The sequence below is a fragment of the Anas acuta genome, chromosome 2, assembly GCF_963932015.1.
Source record: "Anas acuta chromosome 2, bAnaAcu1.1, whole genome shotgun sequence".
In the NCBI taxonomy this organism is placed as follows: domain Eukaryota; kingdom Metazoa; phylum Chordata; class Aves; order Anseriformes; family Anatidae; genus Anas; species Anas acuta.
In genome coordinates, this window is record NC_088980.1 from 123,143,020 (window position 1) to 123,170,584 (window position 27,565).

General features: G+C 38.4%; 1 protein-coding gene across 2 annotated transcripts in view; it reads left to right on the top strand.

Annotated features, from left to right (window-relative positions):
* Positions 1 to 27,565, top strand: part of PREX2 (phosphatidylinositol-3,4,5-trisphosphate dependent Rac exchange factor 2) — a 179,542-nt gene that overhangs the window by 19,481 nt on the left and 132,496 nt on the right. The window lies entirely within an intron of this gene.

Genomic DNA, 27,565 nt, shown 5'->3' on the forward strand with positions numbered 1-27,565 from the left:
CTTCAGGTGTTCATAGTTTAAATACAAACCGGTGCTGTATGCTCCCTGTTAGCAAAAGGTAGCTTGATAGTGTTTCAATAAGTTTCAGTGTAAATAAACAACTCTCATTTGAGACCTTATGACATAGTATTTTATCTTTCTTTCTTTCCTTCTTTCTTTCCTTCTTTCTTTCCTTCTTTCTTTCCTTCTTTCTTTCCTTCTTTCTTTCCTTCTTTCTTTCCTTCTTTCTTTCCTTCTTTCTTTCCTTCTTTTTAAAGGTGAAAAGAGGGATTTAAAGCTTTTGTATTTTATTAATTTATACTAGAGAGAAAACACAATGATGATAACTTTGTACAGCACACTGAGTGGTAACTTCATTCTGCATGTTTTTAAGCACTCTACACAAATGAGGAGTTTATCTTTGTAGTTTCATGGACAACTCAGTAAAGCACACAACATTTGCTTTTAATCAACAGATTTGATGCAAGAATCGAGTTCGGAATGTGTCTGGTCTGGAAACTGGCACCTGCAGGTTTCATAAAACTTTATTAAACTTGAGGAGAGGGAGGCAAAGTGGTGGGGTTATTTTCCTAACATCGGAGACATTTGCCTGTTGAGTGCAAATGCAGTCAGTTTGACCAAGTGAAAAGATTGGAAGTGCTCGGTGGAGGCTTGCTGGAAGCCTGCGCCGTCTCTGCCCATAGTCTCCGTTTGCACTCGGTGTTCTTGGCACCCTGCACACCGCTGCACTGATCCCACTGTTCGTCTGCCATCTCTGTACAGCCGCGGAGCCTATTTCAGCCCACAGCCACTGGCCTCAGTGGGATTTTCCCAGCAGTTACATCTCTGACAGCCTGGACCCCTCTGATACCAAACCTGAAAGCTGGGTTGAGAAAGCCTTTGTCCCATACTTTCAGTGCCTCTTTTCCTACTCTCCAGAATGTGGGGTAGAGAAAAGGGATGCATTACGCTGGCTCAGAGGGGTGATTATTTATTCCTCCCTACAATGCTCGGATGAAGCATTGTTGGGAGGAATAAACAGCATAAAGCAGACAGGTGATTTAGAGCAGGCTGGCTGGAGTGCGTGTTGATAAATGCAGTCAGGGAGAAGTGTGAGAGCAGAAATCATCAGAACTGGGAGACCGGGGTGGGTGATGGGTGTAGAAGCAGTGAGCAAGGGCAGGGGGATAGGTGGGAAATGCCAATAAACTACAAGCAGAAATCAGTATGTAAGAACACTTGAGTGCACTCTGCTTAAAAAGCTCAGGCTGAAATTCCGGGTTCCTAGGCTTTTTGCTCCTTGGCTATTTGGAAATAGTTGTGAAACACCAGGCAAGTGCAATTTCTTGCTCTGGTAAACTCTGAGGACTACTTCATCTACTATTATTACTAGTTAGCAGAGATTTCTGCTCTGAATGTGAAGACTAATGACTTATGCAGAGGAGAGTATTGGTTTACATGGAAGAATGTATTTTTTCCAGTTTAAAAAAAGATCTTAGAGCAATTACTAGAAGTTTGCATACTTCTCAGCTCATGTGAAGTGAGTTGGGCAGAGGCAGCAGGGCAGATCAGTCTCTGTTGCAATGCCAGTTGCTGGTTTCTGCTGAAGTTCTGCTAACCTTTTTGCTTTTCCTCTTAGTTATTGTTGTTCTCATCTTAGGAACAACTTTTTGTCTTCCCAGGTTTGGTAGATAAAGACATAGGCTGTGTAACAGTGTTGTGACACTGGAGGCAACGAGGCCAGTCCTGCTCTCTCCTTCCAGCTGGCTGTGATGCTAATTTTCAGTCTGCATCCTGCCACGACCAGTCCAGTTCTTGCAGCAACCAGAGAACAGCTGTTTTACTGAGGATCTGTTGTGTGACGAGGAATGGGAGAGATCACAGTAAAAGTCCATTGCTTTTACAGTGCATCCTCCAATGCGAAACCTTCCTCTAAATACAGCTTTGGGTCCTGTATCTCAGCTTTTTTCAAAGTACCTCACCCTTGCTCTCACATTTTGCCATCCCATCTTTGGCTATGAGACAAAGAGCCACCTGGCTGGATGGAGAGAGGCAATTAGGGAAGCTACCTCTGGACTCAAAAATGGCCCTGTGCTTGCAAGAGTTTTCTGGCATGTTGTGGAGAACAGTAACCTTGTTTGCACCAGAAGCCAGAACATTTATTGACACTTTGGATGTATCTGTTGTGGTCTTCATATGTTACTGCTAGTGTAGGGTTACTTTGTTCCTCTAGAGTAAACATTCTTAGGAAACTGGGATGCTTTTATGAGTAGTTGAGCAAAGTAGTTTTTTATTGAAAAAGACAAAAGCCCAGGGATTTAGTGCTACTAAATGAAAGTATAACTGTGTAATTTCTTTGGGTAGAGGCATAAAAAGAACTGTTCTCCTGGAACAGGAAAACTTGGATGTTATACCAAGTAGTTTCTGAAAACTGAAGTGATAAACTTGAATTGCAGGCTAGGAAGTTTAGTTAAATCCATGTTTTAAATGAGACAAAATAATTAATATGGTATTTTGTGCAACATGGAGGTATATTATAGATGTACTGCTTTAAGTATGTCTATTTAAAACTGTTTTGAGGAGTCCCTTATTGAATTTGTTCTAAGTAAGGTTATTTGAGCATAGCTACAGACTATAGGAGAGCTAAGCAAATACATATCTGAAACAGACGTTTTGTTTGCTCTTTGAAAATTTTAATAGCTTCTTCTTGGAGCCTGGCTCAGCTCTTAAGTTAATTAAATGAGTTACATGACATCAGCTGGATCTTTTTCCAGATCCAGCAGTATCTTACATCTAAAGCTAAAATTTAGCTGGTTATGAACTTGGTTGTTTAAATAGGGACTACCTCTATTGTTATTTTTGAAACAAATGTAAATGCCATTAGCCTGAATAGATTTTGTAGCATGTTGTATCGTCTGTACACTCAGATGGCTGTGGTGTTTTAATCAGAAACATGTGGTGGTTCTTACAGGTGAAGAGAAAAATAATGACTTTGCTGGTAGAGTAATTGTACAGTAATAAAGGTTTCTTGTTTGGTTGTTTTTTCTCCTCAATCAGTATGTCCTGGTACAAAGCGAAGGAAAACCTGTATGGGCAGCAGGGTACGGAGTCTCTGGGGTCAGCAGTAACTTAGGAAAAGTATGCAGCAAGGTCAAAGATCGGTTTAGGGGCCTATTTATCAAGTGAATGAGCCACAGGGGCTGCCTCACCATTGGTTCACAAGTTGATTTAGAAAACAGGAGTGAAAGCAGCAGGATGGAAAGCACAGCTGAGATCTCTCAAGCGAGCGCATTGATCGCCCTGAATGCCTTTCTGGGTCATGTTCGTTTCACGAGCAAACAGTTGATTCCCCAGTCTCCGTCGCAAAGGAAATGGTGATGGCCCTGGCCGGGGGGTGGAGGAGACACGGGGGAGGAGGGCATGTGGCTCATGCCGCTTCATTCACAAGCACAAGGATGGCACCGGGCCCAGACTCTTCATAGAAGTCCTGCACAGCAGCTTTCAGTCAAAATTCATGCCGCTGATGAGATGCAAAAGTTTCTTTTCATTCATAGCAGCCAATTCGTTCCAGTGAGCAGCGAAACATAACATAAAGTATAGAAAACACGTCGAGCGGTTGCCAATTTCTAGGCAGATTAAAACCTTTTTTTTTCTTTCTTTTTTTTTTTTTTTTTTTTTCCTGTTGCTGAAGTATGCTTACCATGTAGATTTCCCTAATCATGACTTGTTTTCAAAGTTAGACACAATAGCATTGTGAGCTCTAGTAAGCAGTTGGTATGCTTTGAAACTTTGCTGCCTAGCTAATTAATGGGATTTCGGTTTGGAGGATGGGCAGCGATGCTTGTGTTGTTGTCCTTGTTTTTGCAGAGACAAAAACTCTGTGGAGAATTCCGAATAAAGCTGTAATGATTGGTGTGATTGTGATCAGCTTCTGTTGTTTTTAACCTTGAAAGCTATCCATACCTGTTTTCACATGTAATGTTTTTGTGTGTCACTGAGAATTGTATAATTTTTATTTATTTTTTTTTCTTCAAGTTATGTTAATGGATGAAAACTGCTAATTGGAACACAAAACTGTTTCCTGTAAGGACAACAAATGCCGTGGGGAGTTGAAAAATATCGCAAGAAGCATTAGTACTTACCAGCTACTAAGGATCTGAAGATGAAAGTAGTCTGCATGACTTAGAAAATAAATCTGCTTACCAGATCTTGAAATATGTGGAGCAAATCATCTTCTCTGGTAATTTAACACTTGGGATAGGGTTGACTAGGTCTGCAGCGTGATAAATATAAGCAGAATTTTTCCCTATTGTTACTCAAATGCCTGAGTAACAGGCATTCTGTAGAGACTGTGTCTTTTTCTAGTTCTGTGGCTTGTTTAGCATGATCAGTGTGATGTATGCAGTCAGGTTTTGGGTTAGTTTAGGTCTTAGCTGTTTTGTAAAATGAAATTACACAATTTAGAGTAGATGCATTTTTGTGTATGGAATGAACCTAGACCACAGCTTCAAGAGTATTTCTGTCCTGGCGGGTAGGCAAAGGTCCTAAAAGTTCTTCCAAACAGCATGGTCAGAAACATTCAAGTAATGCTACAGCTATGAGTTCAGTGCATGAGAAAAAAATAAGTATTTCAAGGAATTAAAGATGATGATGAATCAGAATAAAAGATCTCAGTGATCTAAATTCATAGGATGAGCTGAGTACTGTGGTGCCCAATCGTTAGTAGGTCTGACCAGAACAAAAGGGCATTTGTTTGTCATTGCCATCTGAGGACATGCTTCTCCCCCTCTATTGCACGAAGCTGTCTGTAGTTTCTTATGATGGTTAAAAATGGAAGTCTTCAGAAATGAAATGTTTGTGGAGCTATTTTGTTTAGTCTTTAAATGAAGGCCACTGTGATGAAGCACAATTGAGTGGTATTTAAATTATTTACTCCCTATAGAAAAGACATTTAGGAAAAAAGGACCCCAAAATGTGTACAAAAACAAAACAGTGTCTGCAACAGTGCCCTGGATGATGATGATTAGACTAATATTTCTGCCTTATTTTTCCAGTAGTAAGAAGTGTTCTTATTGTTGGTGGGACCCAATTAAAAATAATTGCACTCTGTCATTTTCCTTTCTGAGACACAATCTGGGCTGCAGTGATTCTCCAGTCCCTTCACTAAAGTTTAGGATATGAATTGGACAGGAGTTTTTGTTTTTCAGATGTGAGGCATTAAAGATGCTTCTAACACATTAATATACTTGAAATGCAGTTCATTGTACCTCACATTCCATCGATCTTGGATTGAAGATCAGAGATTTCAGCAATCACATACATTGTCTTGTGAAGCTCAGTGTGTCAGGAAAACTACTTGAATTCTTTATCCCTCTAAAATCCAACAGGCAGTTGCAGAATGTCACCATTATTTGTACTTTCAAAAAATCATGCCTCATAAAACCAGAGTTGTTTGAGGATTTTTTTTTCTGTTGCTTTGTTATGCGTGGAGAATAATTTCCTTTTTTTCATTTATGTATACATGTACAATGCAAAATAAAATGTACATATACAAATGTGAAGTAAAAGAAACAGATTCTGATGCTACATTATTTTAGTGATGCTCCAAAAGGAAAGAACTCATTCTTAGAGCTGTGCACAGACTAGAGCAGTGCACAAACTGGCCTCTTACCTATACATGAGGAACAAACTTGTCTGTTCCCAGTATCTGTAAATATTTTCAATCTCTGAAATATTCAGTGGAGCACCAGTGAAGTTGAGGGACAGAACATATATTGTTCATTCTTGATAATGGTATTGTATTTCTTATTTTATAAAAGGAATACTGTAATTCACAAAATTTACCCTCAATGCTTCTGTGTGAAGCCTAGAGTTTTTCAAAGGTGGTCAAGAGTCTGAAGACTGTGTCTCACTGAAATTTAGTCTGAATTAGAGATAAGATCCACTTAAGTGTCTGACATTCCAGCAGGAAGACTTTCAAGCATTCGTGTGCTATCTAAACAAAATCGTTAACAGATGACTCCAGTACAGAGGTCCCATGATTTTTGAGTAGGTGCAATTAGGAGTGCAGTCTACTCCTGATCTTCATGCTCTTTACATGTACCAAACTCAGTGATCTGAGATACAGACTTCATTGTGATGCTATTTCCAGATAAACCAAAACACTGAAAATCCCAACTGTTTCTCTGTTGTTCTACTCCACAGCCCCGTAAATGTATGTGGAAATGGAGAGGCTAAGAATACTGTAACACTTCAACACTGAACATTTGTTTTGCTTCTGCAATGATTTCTAAAAAACTGTCACACAAGAAATCATACTTCAAATGTTATACTTAAGTTATACTAAAATGTAATTCACTTGTGGAAGTCTGTAATAAGATAGAGTCAGGATACCCAGATGAGTTTACATTTAGCATTTATTGCCCAGTACAAGCATAGGATGATCACAACTGAAGTATTGAGTACTTTCTGCTGTAATTTGTTTTAAAACAAAAATCTCTGATACTTGCAATAATATTGATACCATATATTTTGGCACTAGGTGCTGTTTCATTGGGTTTCTCTTGTTACATCAATCTTTTTTTGGCGATAGGTGACACTTCAGTCAGAGAGGTAATAACTGTGAAAAGTTTGAATCTTCAAGTTCTAGCTATTTAAAGCAATGCACACAGGAAAAAGTAATTCCAAAATAAAATATTGGAATCAATTCAGTTAATTGAAGAAGACCTCAGAGAGAGGGATTTATATTTTTATTTCGGGGATCAGTTCATGCTGTAGTAAACGAAGGGAGTCCAAATTTATGGTTAAACTTAATCATCTTTGGAATTTGTTCTGTAGGCAGAATATTAACATTCATAAGTATTTATTTCCTGTCCTAATCTTTCTGCAACTTCTCTTACAGTTTTTTTCTTGACTAAAAGTGCTTTTAAATACATGGCTCAGTGGATAAATTCCATCACATAGCTCCTTCAGTGGTTCGTTTACTGTTCCAGGCTGGTGCAGCGTGCTTCCAGCTCTGAAATGTCTTGGTTTATATGTGCTTACTAATAGTCTGATGTTCATAAACAATTAACTGTACATTCTGCAAATGTTAGTGATATTAGGAAGCAAGACGTTTACTGAATAGACATTGATAGAAATGCTATTTAAAAATATGCTATTATAAATTCCTTTAGGTTTGAGGTGGTAACGATTTATGATGTTTTCTTCAGCTTGCAAGGCTGTATAAGTATGATAGAGTTTTCTAAGAAGTAATGAAAATTACTCTCACTGTAATTACTAGCATGCAGCAGTAACATGCCTTCAGCTCCTGTTCTTATTATAGCAATCTCCCTGCTTGCTACCGAGAGATGTGGCAGAGAGAGATCATAGTCTCTTCACAAAGGCCAGCACTGGCCTTCTGTGTCAGCCGGTGGGCTCTACTGTAGAGGAGTACACGTGAGATCATGGCATATAGCAAAAGATTTCATTAGTATTGGAAGAAACTGGGACTATTCGTACTTGATGATGCTGGCTGTGCTGCTCCGGGGAAAACCCAAAGCAGCTGCTGTTGGCTTCAGACTTTAAAGATCATCTCTGGTAAGCTAAACATCATTTTAGCCAGGTCCTGGCTGGTTCTGGTCATCCCCATTAGTTGGTTTACAAGTGTCAGACATCTTACTGTTATGAGGCAGATTAAGACACAATTCTCAAACACTGACATTTTACAATGCAGTTGATGATGCAGCCATCATTTGATGTTGCTCTGGGAAGTTCAGTTTTGCACAGGTAAGAAGGCTATTGGAAGCAATAGCCTTTGAAGAAATCCAGTTTCATGCATTATTAATGTTTTGGAAATGAAGTAGGAAAGGAAAACATGAAAATCCAGTTGTGTTCCCTTGATCTTTACATAAAGGGTGGGACTAATATGATGCCTGACTTCCAAGGCCATACATCAAATATGTTATACATGGGAGAAAAATTGTTATCCTGGTTGCTTTCCTTTAGATTTACAGAGTGTTTCTCTCTCCTGTATCCATGTGTTATACATATTTCACAGTGGTCTGTTGTCTGTATGACAGTGGGACAGTGTAAATTCCTGAAGAGCACATCATTCTGTGCACTGCTACCACAATTTGATGAAAGTGGGTAACTGCTAATGTGGTTAAGGTTCGTGACTGTGACACCTTTTCACAGCTGTGTTTTTTTTTTTATTGCAACTTCTTAGTAGTTATTGGTGGGAAAAAAAAACGATCTATCCAAGTCAATGATATGAGAATTGTCAAGAGTCAAAAACTCCTATTTCTAAAACAAAAAAACTAAATGCAAGAATTCATATTTTATATCCTCTTATGGATTTTAAAGGATGAAGTAAGCAATTGGTAAGAAGTGGACTGACAAGTTTTGCATTTAGACTTAGTGTGGATTTTGTGATAACCACATACATAGAAAAAAAGATACAACCAACTTAATTCTGATGCAAGAATTCAGGGATTTCCAAAATGGACTTCTTCCAGCTTTTAATGTATGTACACTTAAAGAAGTTTTAAAAGAAAGCTTCAAAGCTGTATGCTTCTGAAAAGCTTGGGCACTATTAGAAGTTCAATGTGTTCATCTGTTGTGAAATGCATTTGCTAAAAATACCCATAAAGGGTAGTAGGAGTGCTCTCAAGTTTTTAGTCTGATGTAAATTCCTACATTGTGCACATTATGGTGAGTGTCTTCCATTTATGCACCAAGTGATGTGACTAACATCTGTCATATGGTCTTTGCTCTTTCATCTTTCCTGCAGGGGAAAAAGCATGTGCAGCTGAGCATTTTGTTGCAGGAGGGTGGCTATGATTTTCTTGTTTAAGTATTCTTGGTGCTATGTTTTCATTAAAGGAAGACGAAATCAGAGGAATGTGTTCCGCACTTGAAGCGGAAGGTGACCGAGACAGCGATGGGCCCTATTTCCTGCAGGAACATCAGGAAATGCTTTTTGTACAACCATTGCCAATGCTCTGAGATACTTTTTTTTTCTTTTTTTTTTTTTTTTTGTTTTTTCTTTTTTAAATGACCTAATTTGATGACTCTTACTTGCAGGGAGCCAACTGGTGCCTAGGGAGCAGCAGTGGCCATCTTAACCCGTACACCGAAGTGTGACAGTCTGTTGTACTGTCAGGTCCCAGTCTGTGTTTTCTTGAAGCTGTGTTAAACTTGTGTAGGAAGGTGAATAGGCGTGATGTTTCTAGTTTATTTTGCTGAAGAGTTGTGCCTGTGTTCTGCCCCAGTTGAGTTATTAGGCTCTGAGGACTTCCTGTTGGGGTCCACTTACAGTTACGTAGGTCTGTTGCAGGAATGCAGGCCTTAGTAAGTATTCCAGTTAAACATACATGGACTTACTGAATTACATGGCTTTATTGCCCTCAACTTCAATTATCCCTTATGGAAATTTAAAGCCTTTATAATTGTATCTTTTCAGAACTCACTTTTCCTTACAAAAATGCCGACTGGTTATATATATGGAAGATATATGGAAGTTGTGCTTTGCTGCGCATGTGAGATAGCATCCCTTTTCTCTTCTAGTTTCTGCAGCTATGATGTGCAGAAGTTGTTATTTAAAGCTGCAAGTGTTGTTTGTGAAGTGCTTCTGTACCTCTGGATGAATGCGCCTTGGTACAGAGGCAAAATTATTGTTCTCCAACTATTGAGAAGCTTTTTTTTTTTTTTTTTTTAAAGGGGAAAGGGGGAGTGGGAGGAAAAAAAAAAGTCTGCAGTAACCACTGGGTAAATACAATGTGAGAATCTATATTGTAGCACTTACTGAACACTTCCTGGGGTCCATTCAGAATGGAAACCACAGAGCTCTTTTCTGTTTGATGGACACCTTAGAACAGCTCCCCAAGCCTCCCTCTGGGCAGTGCAGTGTAGCAAAGCCCAGGAAAAGCATCTTGCAGCAAGCAGAACCTCAAGCTTAGCTCTCTGGGTTGTCAGCATGTTTCTGAAAGCACTGTTAGTAACTGCTACGTGATTTAAGGATTCTCTCCCCCCACCCTTCCACCCCCCTGGAAATTCTCTTTTCCTTTTAAGATGTAACTTGGATATTTTGTACGACTTAGTCCACAACTCTACGTAACAGCAAAAATAATTGACTAATGCATTGAAGGAGATACAGGCGCTAAAGCCCTGATGTTGCGTATGTGGCATTAGTGCTCTAGTTTAGCAGGGAGAGTTTGTCCTTGACCTTGTCTCAGACAGGGATTAACTACCACCCTCTTACCTTTGAGGTCTCTGACCTGATGCCTCATTCAGAGGGGTATTCCTCTGACATGCAAAAGAAGGTTTGAGTTCCTGCTTGCATCAGCACATCCTTACTGTTCTGGCTGCTTTCTCCTGCTTCTTTTATTTTTTTTTTCTCTGAAGGAAGTTGCGTGAAATGCTCTTTGGGGCTTTGTTTTCACAGATCTTAGAAGAAAGGAAGAAAGTGATGGACGTTGTAAGTTCCTACAACCTGACTGTGTTGTGGTGGGGGAAAAAAGATGCAAGAAGAAGTCAGTTGTTGCAAATTAAATTAATACATTTCATCCACAATTACTCTTTTCCAAATTGCCACATTAAGTTCTGTGGAAAAACAGTTGTTATTGCCTCCCATTTATCTAGCCAGCACATTTACAAGCTTTGGAGTCTTGAATCTGGTATGTTCAGCCTACAATATCATAAACTAAAAAAAAGTGAAACATTGCTGCTGGATTTTGCCCTGCCTAGGCTTTGACTGAAAGTTTATGTTTAAAGAATAAGTTTCAGGAAGAGTGTCAATTGTTCCAAAAAAAATGATTGATAGTATACCCAACTAAAAAAAAAACAAAAAAAACCCCAAGCAAAATAGCTTGATCCTAAAGTATATACCAGCATACATGTATACAGCATATACCTGGTATATACCTAGCCAAATGCTTGGGATCATATGAAGAGACTTTAAAACATGCTATAAAATGTCTGTGGCCACCTAAATCAAATTATAAAAAAGCATTACTGTTCTGTCCATACTTGATGGAATGCTGCAAGTAACAATATCCTGACAAAATCCAACACTGATTTCATTTTTTGCTTAGAATAGCCTCGTTTAATATCATACATGTTCATGGAAAATATGTGCCTGAATTCTGTGTTGTTTTTTTTTTTTTTTTCCCCTGAGGTCCATCACGTAGCATGAGAACTATAAAACCATACAGATAGAATGTATCATTCTTTAGCAAGGCCAAACAAAGGAAGGAACCTTTTATCTGCAGTGTCAACAATACCAATAAAAATAATAAAAGAAACAAACAAACAAAAACAAACAAACAAACAAAAAAAACAATACCCAAGCTTAGAACAGCGTATCCTCTCATTTACACATCACTTTAATCATATACTGACTGGCTGCACCTGTAGAGTCTGCTCATGTAAGTGCATTTGTAAATCTGTATAATGTGCCAGGCTAACCTCTGTGTAAGGTGGCTTTGCTGGTGAGAAGTTACTCCACTTAGTAACAAATTTGATATTTCAAAATACATAACAGAGGGTTTTATATTCACATCCTAATGTCCCACACATCAGCCTTTGCGTATGCTCTCTGTACTATTTAATTCTTTAGAAAGCTCATTCAAACTGATTGTTTAGGTAGTGTTTATGCATTATACAGAGTTAAAGGAATTCTAAGAAGGTGCTTAATTCTGAAACTAGTAATTCTTAACCCAGATAGTTGCTTTTCTGCCATGCCCCAGGTCACTTTTAAATTGCTAGAAACACTGTTGTTATTTCGTACACAGAATGTGTTGATTTTATTTACCATGCCGGTGGATCTGATAGCAGCTGATGTATTTGGCTTTGTATCTGTGAGTGTGATGACTGCTAGCAAACCACGGTGGAGTGTGTCTTGTACTCATAATCTGAGGCATAATGAAAAGTCATCTTTTAGCAAAATCTGATTCTAGTTATTCATAAAGTGGTTGATAAATGAAGCTGTCAACTTGAGATAAACATTGAAAATAGGTGACAAAATGTTAATCTTTTCACAGTCATTTTTTCACTGAAATCAGTGACTTGGCATGTAGTACTTGTTGAAAAGCAAGAGATGGTTCATGGAAGTGAGGCAAAAGTGGATGGGTGTTGCTTCTCCTTCCTATCAAAGTTGTTGCAGTTTTGCACTCAATCCAACCAGAGGCAAGCAGTAAACATGGCTAACTTTTTCTGTGGTTGAAAATTAATCCATTGGTATTCATGGAGGTTGCAAAGCACATATATAGAATATACATAAGACCTAGGAGGGTTGTGTCTGCTTGGCTTGTCTCCAGTGCCCAGGAAACTCCAAAACAAGACAAAAAAATACACTGGTGCAGATTCATACAGTTTTGGGAGTCATGAGATCAAGTGGCCTGAAGGAACTGCTGGTGGTTTTCTTCTGGTGCTGGTGGGAACTTTCACAGGAACATTGCTCCCACTCGTCTAGTACAATGGGCTAAGCTCCTTCAGACTCAGTTACTTTGAATCATACAAATTCTATTTCCTACTCTAAAAAAGTTTTAAATAATCCAGGACTTGGCAACCTACTTGTCTACACATCATAGCAGATTCTCAAAGTGCTGTAATCCAGATCTTGGCTTCTGGACTTTTTCACATGAAGAAGAGATTTGACACAAAGACCCAGGTGCTGTGAGATAAACTGTCTGTGCTTGTGATATTCTTACCCATTTGACGAATGGGGGCATGTTACAAAGTCTTTTCAGATCAATGTCCTGCTTTGAAAGAGAAAATAAAAATACAGAGTGTTGTGGGGTATTTACAGAATGGCTTAGTCCTGTTTTCTGGAACATAAATCATTGCGTAGGTAGATACTTTTGTAAAGCAGTGCTAGTCACTGGTACCTCAGCCTCCAGCTGTGTGACAGGCAGGCATGTACCTTCACTTGACTTCTTACTCAGATCTAGCCGCTGATTTCAATTTGGCCACTAAATCTTCTCTGCATTTGCCTTGCAAGGTGTGCTGAGGTATTGAGCTGCTTGGGTGCAGCTCAGCCAAGAACAGCTCTGTTTTCACCGGGGCTTTGGCTTCATCTTGGTCCACCTTTTCTGCACATGGAGACATCTTTTTTCTTTATAATTTGTCTGTTAAGCTTGTTTATTGGACAGTGATCTGGTTGCTGTAAGTGAGCACGCTGTGAGTGTTGCCTGTTTCCGAGCACTTACCCTGATTCAGAAGGATTTGGTAGTGGTGGGGCCTCCACCCTCCTTTGTTCCTTAGGTGAACTCTGATTTTTCAAAATAGGCAGGAAATTATGCTCTTTTCCTCTGGTCTGTTTCTTTGGATGACAACGAAAAAGAAGTGTGGTTGCCGTCTAAAAGGATAGTTGAAAAAACAATATCTGGATGTCACCCATCCCTTTGGAAAGTGAGACGGGCCTTGTGGTGCTTCCAGCAGGAGCTCTGTGTCTGTGAACTCCCTGCAGCTTGCTGCATCTGGAAATTTCCACCCTGCTGTATGACAGCTCTATGCACTAAACCTTGCCAGATCATCCTTAATACCAAAAGGAAGCATCTTTCAGAGTGTTTTCTATTATAATCAATGTTGTTTCTCTGCCTTTTTCTACTATATCTGACTGGTATGCCTGTTCATTCAGGGTTTGGTAGGAGAGCTGGAAGATATTTGCCGTGTTACCAAACTCCCTTGGAATTTGATTTCTATTCAGTCTTCTTAGTTCTGGATGCCAAGTTTCTTTAGACAGAGTAAAATGTGATGTGCACTTATTGTGCTTTGTAGATAGTGGCATAGAATACAGAAGAAACAAGGAAATGTTCCCTAATATGAAATCACCTTTTCTGTCATGCTAGTTTGTGAATTCATGTTGTTTAGCTGATTTATCTTATTAAAAATGGAGCTCTGTTTTTTTTTGTGATTACTCTTGTATATTGAAAGTTGTTGCTTTTGAGTTCATCATTGACAGAGGACTTACAGAATCACTGATAAGGATTTAGTTTTTCTTTTTAGCTCTTGTGTAGTAGAGTTAGTACCATTATTCCAGACTTGGCACAGAATTTGCAGAAAACCATTCAACAGTACCAGCTGTGTAGTGACCAGCATCCCATGTTGGTCATTAAAAGTTATCTTGTGGCAGAGTAAGTTGAAATGATAGTGGCAATTTTAGGGCTGAGTCTGTATTCTGGATTTGCGATTTTTTTTTTTTGGTGCAGATGATTTGTTGATGGTAATTCTGGAGAAGTACTGTGTTAATACAAAGGGAATTCCATTAAAATAGTTTTAAAATAGTACAAAAATGCAACAAAACATCCATCAAATAGAGGCCTAATTATGAAATTTAAATCTTTTTATTTACGGGACCTACAGTGTTTTTTTCTTTAAGTGACAAATGAACAGATGAGCATCCTGTTATCTACATATTTGCACTGTATTTCATTAGTAAGTATCCAGTATTTTCAGGATACTTTTCACACAGGTGCTTTTTTTGTTACCTTTCTCTAGCTAAACATGCTCTTTCCCTCAGATTTGAGGGAAGATCTGAAGCTGTTTCTGCCCTACAGCACTTTGCAGCATCATTGGTGTAAGAAGGTTTATGGGCTGGGTAAGTTTTGGTGTACAGGCTGCGAAACTCCAGGGCTTGCCCTGTTTGGAGGACATGAGTAGAAGGAACAGGAACGTGATATCAAAACACAACAACCAGATTATAGTCAGCAAACAGGATGATAAACTTCCTGGAAGCTTGTAGTTTACTGCTCAAGTTGATGTAACGATAAGATGGTTTGTGCATTTTTGATCTCTATTTTTTAACAAGAACAACAAATGCAACAGTAAATACCACTGAATGACCATTTACTCACTGGAATTTTTTGTGACTAGTATAATTGTTTGTGTTGGAGGTGTATTTTTCTAGTTTAAGTCTCTAGCAAGCTTGAGAAGTCTAGACTAGCACGTAGTGCCATAATTCAGTTAAAAATATTTTAAGGATGTGGGCTGCTGTTGCTATGTAATTGGCAATACTATTTTAGGATAGAAGGTGAAGGTCAAATCTCTTGGGAGTGATGTTTTTTCTTTTTGTCTATAGAGATAGCATCCATTCTGTAAATCATTGCACTGCAGTCTTCACAGCAGAAGAGGCCAGAAAAATATTTTAAAATGAAACTCCAACACTTGCAAAAAACAAAAAAACAAAAACACAACAAAACACACACACACACCAAAAAACAACAACAACAACAACATGGAAATTTTCTAACTGTGGATTTGGCATCTTTTCCTCTGTACTTATCCCACTTTCTTTCAAATGCCAGTGGAAAAATCAGTCTAGCAATTAGTAACTTTTTAATGGTCCGTTTGATGAAAAGAAGATTAAGCCTGAAAACCAAGCAATCTACTTTTATTTTTGCTTCCTTCTGGTGGAGTTTCAGTTTGTTAGGGTAGTGCCTGCTTCACTTGTGTGTGAAGTATTAATTCTTCCTCTGTGCTTGTGCTTCCTAAATTAAAGTGAACCTGTCTTTCCAGAAGTTTTCTTTTTGTCTTCACTTTTGGTAAATTGGGAACGCCGCAAGCCTGGATTCATGGAGAACATCCGGCCCTGGCCTCGCTGCCTCACTTGCCTGCCAGCTGCTGGTCCTTCCTCCAGGCAGAGCCTAAGGGAAGATGGAAGATGAAGAGCTTTCTTAAGAGATGTATAGACCTGAAGGTGTTCAGGTTTGCTCTTGATGTCAGCTCTCCTCCCAAAGCTGTTCCCTAGCCCTGGTATTTCTCCTAAAGCTACTTTGCCTGTATTTTCAAAGCTGTCTCTGCCAGTAGATCAGTCCTCTGAGATAGCCCTATCCTGCTCCTTAAAATGGAAAAATCAGTAAAATGGCACTTTGCAAAAGTCTAGAAATGTCCCTGTGGTCTCAGTGGCTTTTTTTGCTCAGCACACAGGCCTGCACATGGTTCACTGGCTGGAGTTTCAATGCCTTCAGACCCAGGGAAAGCAAACTATAGTGGTCTGTTATGGATGTGAGGGAAACTTAAAGTGGCGTCATTTCCTCCCCCCCAGAGGAAGGAATGCAGGATTCAAAAGTATTGAAGATGCTGGAAAACAATACTTCATATTTATTTATGGTTTCTTGATTTCCTCATCCCACTAGCACCATTGTTCCTTTGTGGTGTTCCTAGAAGTCTGATGTCTGAAGTTTTGAATATTTTAGACCACTTTTTTTCTTTAGAAAACAGGCTTTAAAAGTACCTTCCTCCCAGCAAACTGATGAATGAAAGAAAAAAAAAAAGAAATCCCCAACTAGCATTCCATATCCTTGGGTAACCTTGTGTGGAAAGACTCTGGGAGGCTCCAGTTTGTTTGTGTAATCGATGTGGGTGTCTTGGTAAGCTGCAGCGTGTCCCGGTACGAACAGTATGTAGCGCTGTCAAGCTCCGGCTGAGCGTTACCAGATGGCACTTGCCACCAGCATGCTCTGCCTTAACACTGCAGGTAGCTGGGTGAAGAGGGTGGTTTGTGTGATGCTGTGAAGCTGACGCCTTTTTCAAGAGAAGTAGCACTCTTACTGTCCCCGTGGACTGATTGGGAGTGGCAGTTTTTCTTCTACTACTTTTTTGCAGACTTAATAGCTAAAAAAATCCCCAAATCTTCCCGGCTTCAAGCAGAAGATGGTTGTAAGTCTTTGGATTATCGCCTAAAAAAAATGAGGCTTTATTTCAGGAAAAAGTAATAAAAAGCTCTCTCGTCTTAAGATCCCAGTATTTGAACAAACAGTTGCATTAAAACAACTAAAGTTGTACTGCAGTCAGGTTTCTGTCTTCTGTTCCTTTATGAAAAATTAATGAAAGGGGAAAAGAAAAGTCATGCATTCTTTGTGCTCCCGAAGAACACATGCTTCACAGACGGTTCAATGAAATTGTGCAATTACACTGGGAACTCGTCAAAACTGAAGACAGGCTGGAGACCTACATAAGACCTACAAAAAAAAAAAAAAAAGAGTCTAAGAGTCTGTACTTGAATAGGGAAAGGGGAAAAGAAAGGAACAGTGAGAGAAGGAAGTCTCTGAGTGGGGAGGGGGTTATGCATGCATGTAGAATCCAGGATCATATTTTGTGAAATTATTAGTTTATTTGGCTTTGGGGCAATCAAGCTAATGTGGACAGATTCAAATGGGATGGCTTTATTCCTGCAGCTCTGTTTGAGATGATCCTTTTACTGATTCTCCTTTTATTGTTGTAAAATTGTCTTTGGTGATCATTGTAACCTTCAAGAAATGAAACCTTTTTAATGGATGTAAACTGAGATTAGCATGTAAATATCCTGTGATATAGTTAATGTTCAGCAGATGTTTAGATAGAAGCATAAAGAAAAAAAGTCAGAGCTAAGCATTTTTTATCATTATTCTTTCAGATAGTTGTCAAGTCAATAAAGTAATAAAAGATGAAATATTCTCGGCATTTGCACACTTGGAGCAATTCGTGAATCAAATATAAGCCAGAAAAATATTAATGATTGCATTTCCATGGAAATTACCCCATAACCATGCAAGCAAATGGAAATTGGCAAAGCCAGTTCATTACAGGCAATAGGGGCATGTAACAATCATGTGTTTGTGTGAAGCTGTGTGTAAGATGAAAGTAATTTAAATTTTGTTATGGTTGTATTCTTGTTGGAATGGAGTTAAAACATCTAACATTAACATCTAATCTTCAGAAGCCAGTAGTTTCCTCATTTACTGGTCTTATTCTTTAAGTCCTGGTATGAAGTCAAAAATAAGTTTTTTAAGCCAGGTTATACCCATTATTATACCCATAGGTATAATTGTGTTGTTTTTTTTTTTTTTTTCCTTGGTTGATACAAGAATTAGTTTCTTTAAACACTTGAAAATATTTGTTCAGAAATGTTTAAAGTCACAAATCATGTAAGTGTATATGTACCACTGCTGTGTTTATTAAATACCTTTTTTTTTTTTCTTCAGTAAAAGTACTTTAATTAAAGTACTTCAGGTTTTTCAAGGTGAATTGTAAGTCCGTTTCTTGCCACCAGGATATATTTGATGGAGCATCAATACTAGTTTGAATTTCGTCTTTTAACTGTGCCGTCATATCCAGTGGATCAAAGTCCTGTACTTTCACTGAATGTCATTGATTCCAGTGGGACCCCGATTCAGAAGTGCTGGGGATCTGTCCCTGCAAATCTGAGAGCTGGATCTGTGCCAGTATACAAAAATTAAAAGAACTCAGTTTACTGCTTCAGCCAGTTTACATATTTCAGAGTAGGCCAGTTGTTTGGTTTACTTTGTTCAATCTGTGTCTACTCATGACCGAGAAAAAGAGGGTGAAATTGAGGCAAAATATTCAAAGAGGAGAAGTAGAGTTTGCCAGCTTCTTACAGAAAAAAGTACTGTGTTTCAGCCTTTTAAGCCATTTTTTTCAGACCTTCATGCCTTAAGTAATTACCATAAGGAAATAATTGCTTTGGTCAGCCTTGCTGGAAATAATTGCTCTGGTCAGCCTTGTTTACCAGCTATTGTGAGTTCAGTGTTGTTTGCTGCCCTGGGAAGAGATTGTGTACCAGTAGGCAAGAAGATTCCACTGTCGATGAAAATCCTTTCACTTGGTTTCATTTCCAGCATCTCACAAAAATGGTAAAGGTGCAAGTGCTGCATAAGCAGCAGAAGCAGTTAATGTAGCTTGGCTTTTGCAGATGAGGCATTTCCTCATTTGGGGTGGAGGGACATTCATATGACAGTACTCCATTTTATTTAAAATTTTAAAGTGTTAAAACTATGAGATAGAGCAAGAGCTTTGAATTTAAACAAATATTAAAGATTTGAAGTTTTTTAAAATGTATACAATAGGTATATGGTATAAATATGGTGTATACAATATACCATATTTGTCTAACGATGACATTTTCTACCGTGCGATGGTACAGCAAAAATAAGTACAATTCTCTCTCTATTTGTTTTTAATGTATTAGTAGGCATGTGTGTTTCTGTGTTTTTTTTTTTCAAACACCCACCACTGTCACAATAGTATCTTCAAAAGTAGCCTGTCAGGAAATTTACTGCAGGATACATTGCAGCTGAAACTGCTTTCTGACCTATTTACAAAGAGATCCTGCTGCCTGTTTGAATTCTCTTCTGAAGAATATCCAGTTTTACATTGAAATTTTAAGAAGTTCTCCTTCTTACAAAAGCAAGTTAAAAAAATGGTTTAAAAGTGCAAAATCCTTTAATTTTACCAGAGTGGGTGTACAGGGCTTCTGCTTTCTTTATCTGCATGAGTTTAAATATGCCCTTGAACATTTCCATCAGAAAATAACTGCTTTACCTATTTGCATAGAAGGAAGACTGCTGCTAAGATAATCTGCTCTCAGAATCATTCTGATCCAAAGTGTGGGGTATATAATCTTGGATTTCAAATTGAGGATCACATTCACAGAGATGCTTCAGCCACTTTGCTCATAGGGGCTATCATTGAAGCCCACTTCAATGACTATTCTGGCTGCTCTGGCTTTTCTGATATATTACTTCTAAATTGTAATTCAAGTGATATATAGTTAATGCTATGCATCTAAAGTCAGTGGAGAGTTTGCACGTTAGTATTTTCTTGGAGTTGTGATACATTTGTTTATTGTACCTGTAGTTGTAAGGCTTTTTTTCATGATTTACAGAATCATGAAAAAACACACGAATGAAGTCGATACTTGAACTTCTCTAGTGAAATAATTTCAAATGAATCAGGGAATGCTAATGTTAGTATTCTTAGATAGCAACATTATTAGACACATAAATTATCGTTAGTGACCAGAGGTGTGTTTGGGATAACTAAGTGTGAAATGACTTTAATTTTTTGTTGTATTTCTTGGGAGCTCCATTATTCTTTTTTGTTTTATTTTGTTTTCCCTAGCTTTTGTTGACAATAGTAAAGCCTTGCTTTTGGTTTGGGATTATTTGCTCTGCTTTCATGGATTTTATGTGACTTACAGTTTGTATTATGCACTACTGTGTATGTTGCTAAGCTAATGAATGAAATCTGTTCAGAAGCCAAAAGTGTCTTAATTCTCTGTGCAAAAGATAATTTAAATGAATTCTGTTTTCTTATTGCTTCTTTCTTTTTGTTTTCTTCTTGCCTTAAAGACAAAAGTAGTTTCACAATGCATTTAATTACCAGCCTCATCATAGGTCGTACAGTCTTTGATTATGCCATTTCTGAGTTTGGTATGTTTTTAGGAGAGACCAGAGTAGATACCATTATTGTGGAGTTTTTTTGAAAATAAGACTGTTGCCTGTTGACTTGGAAGTGCTACAAATGATGGTTGCATGAAATAAGGCATTAACGATTCTGTTAATTTTGTACCATTTGACCATGCTAACACACATATGTGAATGACAAATGATAGGAATTAGGGGTTTGTATCCCGCGTATAAAATGGGTTTCATTATGCAAGGAAGTGTTCTGATTTCCTCTGGTTAGAAAAAGAGTTTAAATTGGATTTACCTGCTCTTTGTTCTGTAGTCAGGAAGGTGCTTTTTATAAATACTGTACTGAGACTTCCCTGTAGGCTTTACGAAGAATTGAAATTGTTGTGGAAAACAGCTGTTTCACACTCTTCCTTGCATCACATTTTTCTTGACCTAAGTCTGCAAATAGGGACTTGTAGCCAGACCTGACAATGAATAGTTTGAGAAGAATGCTTTATTTATGCAATGTTGGTAATAAAAGTTGTAGAACTTCTACACACTCTAATTCCTAATTAGCATCTGACCACATTAAACAAATTCACAATTAAGGACTCAGCAATCCAGTATTAGAAAAAGTGTGTTATGTGTTGAAAACTGAACATGTAATAAGGGTTTGGTGGGCTTTCATTATGATTGCCTCTCGTTAGTTTCAAGTTTTCTCAGTTTTTAGGTTAAAATGTTGCTTTTTTATCTGCTTGTCTTAATTATTAAGGACTTAATAGTTGCTTTTTGTTGGTGCTGAATCTCTTCTTCCCCCTCATTCAAAGGCATTCAGAACTAAGCTTTAAATTTTAATTCTGAAAGCTATTTCTGGTTTCTTTGTCATGATTTTTGATAAAGATTATGGTTGTTGATTCTGGAGGTCATTTATGTGTCAGAAAAGGCTCAAACTTGTTTTCAAACATCTTTATGAACTTTGGAAAGATAAAGAAGGGAGAAGATTAGCAAAAATGGCTTTTATGTCTTGTATTATTTTATGATTTCTAACGATTATACCTCAAATAGAATCAGAAAATCTTATAGCTCCAAATGGATCATTTGTGACATGGATTTCTCATCTTGACCATTTTACACTTTCTGCACATAGTGAGTTGCTTTAAGCTAAAAGAAATATAATTCATTGTCTAGAATTTAGAAGCTGTCTCCAAAATATTTTTGGAATTGTTGACCTCTTCCTAACTGGTGTTCACCTACAAAAAAAAAAAAAAAGTTTAAAAGAATCATCATTTGGGAGTAGAAGTTAAATGAACAGTTAGTTGATTATAATGAACAGACACGACTGCATAAAAGGAGTAAAATACAAATCTGTGAAGTATAAAGGTTTAAAATTTAGATTCTTTTCTAATTATGATTGCAATTTAATAGGAACATACTGTTACTTTGAGACCTACAATTCTCTGGGGTTTCCTAGTTTTTTGTTTTGATTTGCTGGTAATGAACACAGCTGAATTCATGGAGATTTACCAATAAGAACTGAGTGTTCTGTAAATTCAGGAAACTGCTAACTTTTATGAGAGGTAAACTTTGTTTGTAGACGTCATTTCTTTTCCATTCCCACTTGGGTATCACAAGATCAGTTGCATGATTAGCAGTATGTTAGTCCCTTTGTAAAATCCACCAACAGGACAATATATTGTATGTCAAAGGGAATTCCTCACATGTGAACCTTTTTCAATCTAGAATACCTTTTTCTGCATCAGGAAATCTGCAAAATACAATAAAGATTAATCTTATGCTTCTCAAACATGCTGGAAACTTTCTCTTTTTTCCTTCTCTCTCTCTCTCTCTCTTTTTTTTTTTTTTTCCTTTTTAAATGATGTCTTATCACTGCTTGAGAAAGGTCCATTTGAATGACAGAGCCAAACTGTGAAGTCTCTATCCATATGGACCCAGTGAAGTCTTTATCCATATGGACTCCTCTTGTTTATTTATCTGTTGAAATACCAACAGTCTGTTTGCCCTCCCAAAAACTCAGTGATGCTAAGACTGGAATCTAACCTATTTGCATTTTTACTGGGATAAAGGCCCAGTTACCAAATACCCACATTGTATACGACATTTGCCAAAAATATTAGACTCTGCCTTATGCTCAGCTTGCAGATTGGGCATTCATCGTGTCTGCCAGTGTATAGCCTTTCTCTAAAGTTCTAGTTAAGCTGTGCTTTAATCAAGAAAAAAATCAGATGATCTTCTAGCAGCTTTTTACATGTGGCTTCAGTTCGTAGCAGCATGTGTGAGCCAGCCTGATGTCCAGCCTCTGATCTGGCAATTCCCGTAGGCATGTTCTGAACTGCAAACATGTGAGTAACTCCATCGTTATACATCAGACAAACTTGTACTGAACAGCGTGACCATAGCTAGTCCTCAGAAGACCACTTTCCAAAGATGAAGCTATTAGATATCAGACAGGATTCTTGACATCTGGGAAGAAAAGGGAGCAAATATCTTCTGATTTGGTCCAGGAAAATGATGCACTAAATCTTGCTGAGATTCAGTACAAGGAAGAGGGTGGAGATATCTGATGTCCGGGTTGGCTGAGGAGAACTGGACTTAGACTGTAAATCTTGTGTTTTCATCTGCTCTAGAGCTGAAGGGAAGGAGGAGATCAAAATTGAAAGCACGGTCGTAGCTTAGATTTTAAAGGTGAGGAAGATCAGTTGAGGGGGCATTTCCTTGTCAAGGGAGGAAACTGAGTTAGGAGTCTCAGTGGGTGTGAAAGGATGAAGAAGATAGGCAGCAAAAAGAAGCTGAAAAATGTCAGTGACAAGGGAAATGCAGAAAAGGTGATCAAGATACAGGACAAAGTGAGGAAAGCTTTTCTTGCTCTTGGAGGAAGTTTTCTGCTATAACAGAGAGCAACTTTAGCAGAAAGCCAAATATTATACATGAAAGAAAAAGATTACCTCAAAATGTGGTAGCATATTCATCATGTGGTAGCATATTCATCCTGTATGACCTAGTTAGGAAGATCTGTGTTTCTTCAATGCAATCACATTTGCGTGTGTGTGTATGTAAATATTTCTAAGAATTCATGTTTACTTAAGGAAATGAGCCAGGGTTGCTCTTTCAGGCAGATTGATGCCCCTTTTGGTTGTATGAATGGGGAAGGGAATAGTTTGGTCAGCTGTGGAAAGGCAATTAGCACTAGAGTGGGAAGTATTGCAGATGTGGTCCATCTATTTCTCTGTCTTTGTAGGATCTGAAGCCAGCTTTGAAAGTAGCTGTAGGTACAGGAGGGAGAAACAGTTTATCTGACCTTGGCTGATGTTCCCTGCACTGCTTGTGATTCATCCAGTCCTGCAGGCAAGTTGGGAGAAACAGGTGGTGCCTCAGCTGGTGAATTACTGGAGAGAGAAGAAGAGTCTTTTGTTTGGCAGCAGCAGCCAGCCTGATGAGCTGTTGCCACTGTTTCTGGCACAGGTTAACGGGAAGAGGAGGGGAAATGCACATGGCGCTTGCCACAGCTGCTATTGCTGCTGGAGTCTTCTCTACTGATTTTTTTTTGCTTGTTTTTAATTAATTAATTAATTAACTTATTTATTTTTGTGGCAAAATCAAGCAAAAGTGCTTCAACAAAACCAGCATGGCGTTCTTCTGGGACCAGGAATCTGTCACATGTTAATTAACTCGAACTGATGGGGAAAATACCACCTCGATGTTTGTGAACTGAATGAAGCATGATATGAAAATAGGCTAGCCAGCTATAATCATGTGCATTTCTCTTCCCAAGTATGGGTGACAGTGTTCTGCCCAGGATCACTCTGAATATTACAAAAAGAGCAAAATACTGCCCACCATCCAGCATGCTTATAGATACATTAAGCACGTAAAGAGAAAACACGAGTATTTCAGCCTTGTGTTTCTGAATTTATGATGGGAAGCCAATTATCACAGACATGGATAAATTGTAATATATGAACAGTTTCCTTGTTGTGTCTTTCTTTTAGGGTTTCTTCTTTGACAGTATGAAAAATAAAGTTTTATTCAGCTTCAGCGTACAAAACATCTTGCTAGCTTTATTCAGCAGGCTTCAATGTGGTAGCTTGGGTGCTTCAATTGGGCTGGTTTTCCTAAAGTAAAAATATACAGGAAATGACCTTACTGAAAATATTTGTATATTTTTGCTGTGATAATATAAATTTAAGAATTATAACAATATTAAAAACAGTTTGAGAGAAAAGTGACTTTTACTTTAATTCTTCCTCCAAGTGAAAAAGAATATTTCTTCTTAGCCTGACAAAAGAAGAATGATTGCTCTTAGAAAAATAGTTTTATATTTTGTGATCCAGGTGCTCTGACATAATTTCAGGACTTAATTTCTTATCTGTCAGGAAGGCAAAACCTCTTCATGCCCTGGGAATCTTCTGCAAACAGACTTTTTTGTCTTCCCCGATTCCATTCCAGATGTCAGGGAAGTCATTTGTGCTGTTGGCAGCTTCTTGTGCAAGCTGTAGCGGTGGTGCTTTTTTCTTTTTCTTTTTTTTTTTTTTTTCTTCAACAACACACAGAGCAGCTATGGACGGGAAAAAAACAAAAACAAACAAAGAAACAAAAAACAACCACCCTACTCTTATTTTGATAGGACTAGAAGTGAAATCCCTGTAACAGGAACTCATTGTGCGGTCTGTATGCGACACGCTTCTTCACAAAATGGCAGCAGATCAACAGACAGGCAAAAACACATCAGTGGTTGTTTGGTACAACAAAGAAATTCTTTTCTATTCCTTTGAATTTGAGTTTTCAGTCTTTATGTGCTCTAATATGTTATTCTCTCTGCTTGGTGTTGGGCTGAGACCTACACTAATGTTGACGAGTGTTGAAGTGAGCTCAGCGAGCTGCGCAGCATTCTCCAGGAAACAAAGATGAGTCATGATTTACTGACGTGTGCATGATAAATGGAACTGCATTGTTTGAGATGATTTTATTTTATAAGCATAGGGATCATGTATTCCAGTTGCTACAGTTGTTGGGTCAGTCCAGGAGCTATTCAGCTGTGTCCTCCCGATTTGTAATGCTTTGCTCCTTCATGGTGCTCAGTAATGAGTCTGGACGTTGAGCAGTAGCGTCCTGAGTTGTGGCAGAACGTTAATACTATCTCACAGGAGTTTCTGACTTTTTTTCTTATGTGCTTGATTCTTTAGTGAGTCATAAATTGGGTGAGATCTCCATTTTACTCTGCTTTATTTTTTTACCCATGCTTTTTTTAGTGGTTGCTAATGTGTTATGTAGGGTATCTTCAAAAGCATCTATAATTTTATTTCTTTTCAGTTAGTTTGGCAGCTGTCAACTCCTTAGTAGTTTCTGGGCATCACTGTATATTTTTCTTTTCATGTCTGTTATTTCTATGCCGGGTTCCTCCTTTAAGCTGTGTCTGCAAATGGCCTGCTTTTTATTTGTTTACTGATCTCGAAGAACTGTTCCTGGCTGTCCTCACTTGATGTTCAAATAGTGCTGGAGTCTTTTGAATAGTCGTCTCTCTCTCAGACCCACTGTGTGATCATGCAGGTTCAGAGGCCCATTTCCATAGTCACAGTGGACTGACTACCTTCTACGGACACAGTGGGCTTAAGGTTATTTTATACTGTAACAAAAGCAATTACTTCTCCATCCTCCCACCTGATGAGAGGTGTCTGTGCTCCCTAGCAGAATCACGGAGCAGAGGGTTTAGTGGCAGTGGTGTCTCTGCATTACAGGCAGGGGGTTGGTAAGGGCATTTGGCATCAAGGGGGCATTTGGCATCAATGGGGCAAAGCCAGAGGTTCCAAGGCTTTGCATTACGGGTGATGACTGATGGATGGATGGATGGATGGATGGATGGATGGATGGATGGATGGATGGATGGATGGATGGAGGTTTCCTACTTGATGTACCCTGAATTCTATCTCACCACTCTTCTGGGAAAGGTGCAATAATTCATATAGCTTTGAGATATGTATGGTTTCCTAGTACTTTCATGTAAGTGCTTAGAGAGACTCAGTGCTTTGTGGGACATAGTGTTAAAACTTTTTCAAGAAGCAAATATGCATTGATGGGAACAAGAGCTGGCAAATCTTTAGGAAAAACTAGCGTCGTGGCTACACTACCCCTGCCATATGAGGACAGCAACATAACATGTCAACTTCTGCCAAGTGGTTGGAAAGGGCTAAAGTCACCCTAGCCCCTGCCTGCCTTAGTGACCTGTGGCTGGGTTCTGCGAGAGCTTGGATTTTCCTGGATGCAGTTTCTGATAACCTCTGCAGAGGAGAGGTCTGAGACAGTTCTGCTTGGATGAGTGAGGAATCTGTTTATTGCAGTTGATGTATACTCTTGTTGACCTCATGACTCTCAGCTAGTATCTTGAATCGCTCAAGAATAACTAATGCCCCAGCTCCCAGCTCGTTTTGTGTTTCACCTTCTTCAGCCAGCTGAATACTCACCTACCTTCAGGGTTACGGGAAATGAACATCTTCTGGGATAACATAAATGCTGATGAGCAGTATGTTTGGTCTATGGGGAAATAATGCAAGCAGAGAGAGATTACAGATAGTAAAAGTAGACATGATTTTTAGAGGTAGTTCTTGTGTTTTATTTTTTTTATTTTTTTATTTTTTTTTTCCCCTTTCAATGTGGAAGTATATTTAAAACTGTGTTTAGTGAGAGCTTTCAGAAATGAATTTCAAGTCAAAGAGCTTAACAGGCTTTCACTATATGTGGGAATGTTTATGCACTGTACAGGCAATACATGCAACAAATTTGCCATAACCCCTGTGGATATTCATAGCAAGGAAGGATATAAAGGGCTGTTGTCCACCAACAGTTAACAAATGAATTAATGGACTATTTTGATATCAATAAAACATTAGAAAGAAAGCACAAGTAGTCAGGAAAAAGACGGATTTAATAAAGCTGAAGGTCTACATCATTGTAGAAAGTGATATGAAACATGCAATATACTGGCAATAATCCAAACTTAATTCTGTTTATGTCTTGGATAACTAGATTTGTTTCGTCAGTAATAAAAAAGTTCCCAGTTACATAGTCCTCTTCAGCAGAGAAAGTATCCCTGCTTGGGAATGAAAATATTTAAGTCCCAGAAGAGAGAAAAAAAAGGCATGCTGTGATGGCTATCCTTCCACACAGGGGTTATTTATTGCCTCTTTTATGGAATTTGCACCACGCCAGAATTTAGATGAGTTCGTGTACAGTGTACAATGCACAGTGACTTGGAGCTAAACAGTTGTGAAAGACATGACATTTGTGCTCTCGAGGTGCCAGTTTTTAATGACTGAAGAATATGTGTGCCTGTATGAAGGATTATCAGTGTAAGATTTTAGTCTGCAGTATGCGGATATTTTCAGAATGTGTCTAAGTCTTTGCAATGGAATGAATTCATA